This window comes from Engraulis encrasicolus, chromosome 4 (assembly GCF_034702125.1).
Source record: "Engraulis encrasicolus isolate BLACKSEA-1 chromosome 4, IST_EnEncr_1.0, whole genome shotgun sequence".
In the NCBI taxonomy this organism is placed as follows: Eukaryota; Metazoa; Chordata; class Actinopteri; order Clupeiformes; family Engraulidae; genus Engraulis; species Engraulis encrasicolus.
In genome coordinates this window covers 58,349,790-58,358,176 of record NC_085860.1, presented here as the reverse complement: position 1 = coordinate 58,358,176, position 8,387 = coordinate 58,349,790, and the positions used below count along the sequence as shown (strand labels likewise).

General features: G+C 43.5%; 1 long non-coding RNA gene across 1 annotated transcript; it reads left to right on the top strand.

The window, feature by feature from the left end:
- The first annotated feature begins 2,850 nt into the window (after nucleotides 1-2,850).
- LOC134447020 (uncharacterized) lies at nucleotides 2,851-7,154 on the top strand. Its single transcript, XR_010034564.1, has 3 exons — nucleotides 2,851-3,247; nucleotides 4,639-4,719; nucleotides 6,974-7,154. It is a non-coding gene; the product is annotated as an uncharacterized LOC134447020 (long non-coding RNA).
- The last annotated feature ends 1,233 nt before the right edge of the window (nucleotides 7,155-8,387 follow it).

Genomic DNA, 8,387 nt, shown 5'->3' with positions numbered 1-8,387 from the left:
ACACACACACACACGCACACACACACACATGCACGCACACGCACACATACACACACACACACACACACGCACGCACACGCACACACATGCACGGTTCTTGCATAGAGGCGTTGCTAGGCAACCGCCTTAGGCCCCGCCTTAGCCCCCCAAATTTAGGGGCCCCCTCTGACTGGGAGCGGAAAATTTCACATAGTAATTGGGGCCCCTTTGGACAGTAATTCACAAATAAATGGTAATTTTCATAAATAATGAATTTTGTATGTTTAAATTGGAAATAAGAGCAACACAATACATTACAAACAAATACAGATCCCATGCACACCCCTCTCTTTCGTGTTAAAATGGAATATTCCATCCATGCATGCCATGTGCGCGAGACGAGTTCCAAAACATTCGCTACGTTCCCACACAACATGCCTGCGCATATCTGCACAGCTCAAATGCGCACAATGCGTAATTATGGCGCATTCGGAACGCACTGTGAGTGCGCATTGCTGCCCATATATGCGCAGCGGGTCCCTCCGCGAACGCGCTGAAGACGGAAGCGACTCAAGCGAGGTGACTGACATTTCTAGGTGGTGAACAGACATGCGAGTTTTGTGCTTTCCTGAATATGGATAACACTGTGCGTAAATGTTTTAAAACTCCAACATCGGTAACTTTGGATAACCCACGACATGACATGTTAGAAGCCTGGACTATCTCCGTGGATCGGACAGCGACAAGGAAACGGTGCCCTACACTGTAGCACTAGCAGGTCAACTACTGTGGCTATCCCCACTGATGGATCTGTGAATGGCCGCGGCACTGATAACCCCAAGTTTTGTTGAATGAATACCTCGTGAGATATTTTGTTTCAAAAAGGCGTTACTTTTCCTCTAGATGTGAACTGGAATTGGCTCGAGTAAGTTATTCCATTGAAAAGGACGCAGCCTTTAAGCGCTTGCAGACGGTGCATCGGTTACTGTATCATCAGACAACCTTCTCAATCTCTCTGAAATGATTTCAGAAACATGCTGTCGAAATTTGGAAAGGCTTAAACAAGCATGCAGCTTTCAAGGAACATTCTGTAACTTGATGCGATGTGGCGAGATTTAGAAAAGCGCAGAATTAGCTGACATGTCAGCCATAGCTCCAGTAGATATGCTGGAGTTTTTAATAATGAACTGCGTTACGTGGCGATATTGCTGGCTAGTTCTGGATGCTAAGGGACTGTTCGTAATTTACCGGGGGTGGGAGGGCTGGTGCGTAGGGGGGGGAGGGCCATGATGAAAAAAAATGAGGTGGAGGGGAGGGCCATGGCAAAAAAACTCGGAGTTAGGGGGAGGGCCATGAAAAAAAAAATGAATTTATTTTATTTTATTTTTATTTATTTTTTTAAACAATAATAAAACATGCTCTGAAACACATCGCTTTGCGATGCAAGGTCCCGGTGCATACTATAGCACTGAAGCGTGTATCTGTAGTCAAAAAACTACCAGGTGCAGCTACTGTAGATTGCCCGCGCTGACTCTCTTTCACTGTAGGATTGCTAGTGCTACGGAGGAACATTGAGAGCATCATAGAAAATGCCCGTGAGCAAATATCAAACTAGCTGAGGTGAACTATATGGGCTTAACAGTTTGGGAAGTTTTGACAACGAATTGGATGGGCATTTCCAGAGGAATTTTGGAGAGGTGTTGTAGTCAACTGGTGGTCACAGCCTCTGGTAAGTCATGATTTTATTTATTGGCACCGCCGTGTGCTTTAGAACCTATTGTGTTCAAAGAACTTTTAGACCCCAACCAGACCGGAAAGAACAGTACCTAGGCCTAGACGTACTTTGGTAGAACGGTGCAGTGACGCGAGTTTGTTTTGTTTAGCTGGTGTCAAGGTAGTAATAAAAGTGGTATTAACGGCGATGTGTTGGCCATGCATCATAAGGTCTTGAAACCATTGGAGGAGCTAACTTGTTGTGAAGAGAAGTCTCATCACTTTGGTGAACAAAAACGGACCAACTAAGCGAGGAATTATGTAAGGGTTAACGCTCGGCGAGAAGGTCGCTACCGTGGAATAGCAGCACGACAGAGAGAATCTTTAGACCCCGACGCGGAGCGAAGGGGTCTTGTTCTCTCTGAAGTGCTGCTATTCCACAAAGCGACCGACTCGCCGAAAGTTAACCCGCTTATTATATGGATATACTTAAATGATTCACACATGGCGGGGACATTTCTTTAGACCTAGGCCTATTTAATGTTAAGATTGTTGCTGCGCAAAACAAAACAGTGCCGTTGTGGAACACCGCTAGGCAACAGCTAGGTAGCCAGGACAACAGGTGTTGTCTATCACAGCAGCTGATTAGAGTGACAAAAGACCGGACCCCTGCGGAGTGATATGAAACATTCGCTTTAGCCACTGACTTGTATACAAGCCAGTGGCTTTAGCAGTGAACGTCTTGTTGCCATTGACAGCGGTAGCCAGGACAACGGGTGCTGTCTATCACAGCAGCTGATTAGAGTCTTGTTGAAAAGTCGCTTTAGCAGTGAAAAGTGTTGTTGCCATTGACAGCGGTCTGTTATAGACCAACCCGTCCGTTATCGAAAAATAACAGACGTCCGAACGTTGGGGAGCCCCGTTGAAATGAATGGAGCATTCGACAGATGACGTCACAACCATATAATAAGTACATTTAAAGCGTGACGGGAGAAGGGAATGTCACCAAAGTTGTGCATCGTGTCAGGTAAGAAGTGACTTCCCTTACGGAAGGAAAATATACTGCAATATACTACAATTTATACTGCAATACATTAGAAAATATATCACAATATATCACAAACACGCTCATATATTTGAAAATATATAGCAATATATTATTGAACAACCTATTACTATATATTGATCCATATATTTTAAAATATATGGCTGGCAAAACAAAACTGTATTCCACTATTCGGTCTGTATTTCTTGATGTTTTTAGTTCAGCAAGCACATTTTGCACGACATTGGACATTTACTCGACATTATAAAGTCATTTTAGGTGGACCATATATGGCCATATATAATAATATATTGATCAATATACAGCAGTCTCTGATTGAATCATCTCAGCTCTCATATCACGTATGACGCGCCTACGTCACGTCGTCACAACCTGAAGCTAAAGTGGCGAGAGAGCCGTCTCGGCTCGAGCGCGGTCCAGATTGTAGCTCCACACAGTCGCCAGCCAGACTCCCCACCACAGTGACACAAACCAACCAGCCGCCTCGAGGTAAGTTATAAAGAGAAGTTTGTTAATTTGTTAACGTAAATATACAAGCATATAGTCTGAAACGTCCACAGTGGTTGATGTGCAAAGTTTAGCCAAGTGGTATCGAAGTTGGATGTTTGTTCATTTTTTTCTTTTTTGTTCTTTTTTCTGTTCTTTTATTTTTTTTTTAATTTCCCGCGCTACCAAGCTGTTGTACTACTAGCGATATTTGCGTTGTCGAAATGGTGTGTAGTTCTCATTGACAGTAGATATAGTTCTACACATCTCGAAAACGTAAACGTAATACTTGGGTCGATATTATATGGTTGTAGTGGTCAATTTCAGGTGAGCCCACTTTATTTGGCTTGTCAGAGAACGTTAGCAACGTCTATCTGGCTAATACTGCTGAGCCCCAACGTCAGCCTAGAAAGCCAGGCCTCAGTTAATTAGCCGCCTAGCTTACTCGGCTAACGCAAGGGAATCAAAGCAGAAGTGAAGTGCGACAAGATCTAAATGCACATCGCTAACTTGCTTAAAAAATGGGCACTACAGTAAAGTAAAATGAGGCAATGTCCTGCATTATTTTTGGTAAAGCATAGCTGTTGCTGCTTCGGTTTTCCCATTGTGGTAACATCAATAGGTTTTTTTGAGTAACTTGCTCACGAACTAACTGCACTGTCCCGTTCTTGTAGAGCTATTGTTAGAGGTTAACGAAGCCTTGTCGTCAAATTGGTGAATTTCAAAACGGTACACGTCGTTGTCTTCAGCTACTCTGTGATAGTTCGGAGTTTGCTTTGCTCACAGCAATTGCATTCATTGAGTCATGTTGGTGTTCATGTTTATTCTTAAACGAATGCGCGAGTCATTCTTGTTCATCGGAATTCATTCTCGCCAGTTACATGCATGAGTTTAAGTCTTCCTTCGCTTCATCATCTTCATAAAAGAGTGCCTTCGTGCCAAGAACAGACGTGCAACTGTTAACGATGCTGGCTGCTGCGATTTCAATGTCTTGTCTTCCCTGTTGTCGGGACGAGACACAGAGTGCCACTACGACGCTCTGCGACTGCGAGCTAGAATGCTGTAGTTCCACCAGTCTACCGAACTTCTAGTTTGTCTTGGTAGCGACATGAACTTGGTCCCCATCCCCCCCCCCGCCCCATCATCCTCCTGTAGTTATTTGATGATTTGATTTGCTGTTCATGCATAATTGCTTAATTGTATGACACAAATGTTTCTTTTCACAGACCATAGCTTACACAATTCTGGTGTGTTTTTTATATCACTGTCAGAATAGCTCACAATTCTGACAATGATATAGAAGTGATGAGCTTGGTGGGTATCCTTGTGCCTATTTAAGGTTAAGTGTGTGAGTGAATGTTAATTTTCTGTTGCTCTTTTAACTTTTTTTGCAGAGGTTGCTGAAGAGGTATGCAGCGATGGTCTGGAGGAAAAAATAGTCACATGGACTGGTGTGCATTCCAGTACTTGAAATGGTAAGCGATACTGTGCCTTTACTATGCTCACTCACTGGTGATCATGCACTAAATGGGGAATACATCTATCTGAACTTTGGGAGGAGGTTCAAAAAATCCTTTATACCTCATTCAATCAAGCTACTGAATAAACAGGGAACAAGAGAGATTGAGTGGGACAACATGGACCTCTGTAGGTAGTGTTGGTACTGCTGGTGGGGAAGGAAACTAGGGTAATAGCTGGGAGGTGGATATGTAGACATGAAAGTATCCTTGTTTTTACTATTTTTATGTAAATTATGGAATGGATGTAACCTATTTCTTTATTGCAGGGTGAAGGTGTGGTTGGTTGTAGGACGGTGTGTGTGTGTGTGTGTGTGTGGGGGGGGGGTACTGAGCTGTGTGTGTGTGCGGTGTCTGGGGGGGGGGGTGCGGCATTGGGTTAGGACATCCAGATTTAGAGTTTACTTGAGCTACATTATTAACTGCACATTGAATGTGTGAAACTTGCTGATGTAACATGTTACGGTAGGGACACATAGGAGGCGAAGCAAGCGAAGCGAAGAGAGGCGAAATCCAACTGTCATCAGGTCGTCGCGGCGAATCAAATGGAATGGAACAGTTATGTTGTTGATTTGATTGGGCCGTGGCAGGCGAATTCGCTCCTCATTTGCATAACATTAAACTTTCTTTAATAATTTCGCTTCGCTTCGCTCCTGTTCGCTTGCTGACGCTTGTCATCGCTTGCCTTCGCCTCTCTCATAGGAATGAATGGCAAAGTTCGCAAATTCGCGTCTGTGTCCCTACCGTCACATTCAAGGGTTCATTGGGCTAAATGTGGTTAAAATCATTGACCTGGGTTTACAAAGCTGGGCAATGTTGGGCACTTGTTTCAGACTATTGAAAGGAAGGAGTATGAGAATGTAACACAATGCTTAACATGAAAAATAAAACCCTTCATGAACCAACGGTGTATTTGGCCCCAAACTAGTGGCATACCCTTCAAGTTTCAACTGCACATTGGTCTAACACAATTTCAGCGTTCTGTGCACCTGTTCCATTTTTTCTAACAAGAAGTACACTTGTTACATTACATTTAGCTGACACTTTAATCCAGAGTGACTTGAAAGAGGTCATAGAGCATGAACTACTATTTGGCGGCAAATCACTGCTGAAAACCTGGGTCTGTGAAGGAGGGGAATGGACTTACTTTTCATTGTAGGTGGTGTGGTGTTTTATACTCCCTCTTGCCCTCTGGCTTTTCACTTGCTATGTGGACTCTGTATGAGCATTGGTAGTCAGTCAAGAGACAAAATAAATGTTTCCCAAATCATTTACAGGACTTTGGTCCATATATTCTTGCTAGCTTAGCAACATTCTTCCTCTGAGGATATGTAAAACAAAACAAAAAATGAATAATAAGATATTTTACACACCCAGGTCAACAATTTTAAGTGTTACCCCTAAATAGTTGCCTGCCCTTTTAAAGATGCACTGTTTAGGATTGTTCCCAGATTAGTTATTGTGACTATGCTGCTCATTGAAACTACTACTACCTAATGTACTGCACAGCCATGGAGAAGATTAATCTTTCATGATTGAATGGTGTAATATTCCCAGCCATAGTGAATACTCTGTCTGAAATTGATGGTTATGGTAAGCATGTAAGCAGGTGGGGGTTGGGCGTGTCGAGCAATGTTGCCATCGAAACCAAGTTTTTGTTTGTCCAGTTAAATAGTTGGCGTAAAGGGCAGAATGAATCCTCGTGCATTTCCTCCCGACAATTATATGTTCTCATATACTGTTTTATGGACATACATGGCTCTGCTGTCAAGTGTTTACCTACAAGTACAATGTTGTAACATAACTCCATGAAATAACTTTCATTTGAAACCTCTCCCACTTGCTACCGCTTCATGGGTCAAAGTTCAGTTTTAGTTACAATCCAGTTCCACATATTCCAGGTGACCTGTTTTTACCTGTCCAATTCAGCCTGGTGATTCGATGGTGGAATGATCACATGGTTGAATTAGACAGGTAAAACAAGGCCATTTGGAATGTGTGGCCCTAGATTGTAACTGAAACTGAACTTTTTCCCATCACTACGTTTCATTAGCATATCTTTCAGCCGAGCCCAACTTTCCCGCCCGCTCGCCTCGCTTGTCTACGTCACCAGCCTCTGCTTCCTTGTCGCTTCCCAACGGAAAAAGAAATGGAACGTCTCGCCTGCACAATGGGTTAGAGAGTTAACATTCTTTTTACTTTACTTTTGCAGATGCTGTTGCTCAGGCACATCCAGGTGCGAGGATGGGGGAGATCCGGATGTCGCTAAATAAAAGAATCTGTGAACTGCTTCACCAAGAGAAAAAGAAGTCCATGGACAGGCCTATGAGCCCTCTTGTTGACCTTGAGTGACTGAGGCTGCGGGCGGTCTGCCCCTGAATTCACCTTCACTTTCACTTTAAAAAAAAAAAAAATATATATATATATCTGAAGGTGTGTGTGTGTGTGTGTGCGCGCGCGCGCGTGTATGTGGGCGCGGGCACGCGTATGTGTTTGTGTTTGTGTGTGTGCGCGTTTGTGTGTGTGCATGCGTGCATGTGTGCCAGTGCTTTATGTGAGGTGTTTAGCTTACCGGCCACAGCCACAGTTTTTTGTTTTGTTTTGTTTTTGTTTTATTTTTTTTTTATTTTTTTTTTTGTTTTTGGTTTTTTTTAAGAATATTTCTGCATTTACATTAAAGGGGCATTCCACCGGTGGAGACATGAATATGTTACTGAAAGTGGGTCATATGTATAGTAGAATAGTAACATACATTTCTAATTTGGTGCCTTCTTGGCCAAGAAAAGGCAGAAAATGACTTTTTAGTGCTTGTGGATTTGTGACAACAATCCCCATAATGCACTGCAATGCTCAAGTTCCACAGGCCACACCCAGTTATTTGGGACTCTATGGGTGCATCCCAATATGTGACCTTGCCTCCTCCACTTGCCTCCTCCACTTGCTTCTCGTCATGATGACATCACTGACAACAGCATTATATTTCAATATCTCGCAAAGGCTCAATTGTTAAGCCATTTTCTCACTTGCAATTGGGATGGTGAATGAAAAACAGTCCCTCAAATGTTGTTGTGGCTAGGCTGACAGCTGGGAAACTTTATCGTTTTCTCCACGGAGGAGGGGCCAGGAGGCGGGACGAGGAGACAAGCACAAGTGGAGGAGGCAAGGTCACATATTGGGATGCACCCTATGCATCATCCCTCCCTCATCTTGCAGGCAGTGTTGCCAGATTGGGCTGTTTCCCGCCCAATTGGGCTGCTTAGGATGGTCGTGTGCGGGTAAAAATGGCATTTAGCAGAAAAACCCGCCCAATTTTAGCCATAGAAATCATTAGAATTGGGCGGGATTTTGAGCTTCTAGGCTGGTTTTGAGCATTTTTTGGGCTGGAAATCATCAGCCTCATCTGGCAACCCTGCTTGCAGGTGCATCACAGTGGGACAGACATCACTGGAAAGGAGAAGCTGGAGCACACTGCAGCTTAGTTTTCAAGACTTTATTTTGTGCACACACGCGACCAACGTTTCTGTGTTGCTACACCTTCTTCAGAGTCAAATGATAGCAAGAGAGAGACAAACATTTCAAGACTTGACATTCACAGGTGATCCTACTTGGTTTGGCTAAATTGGTCT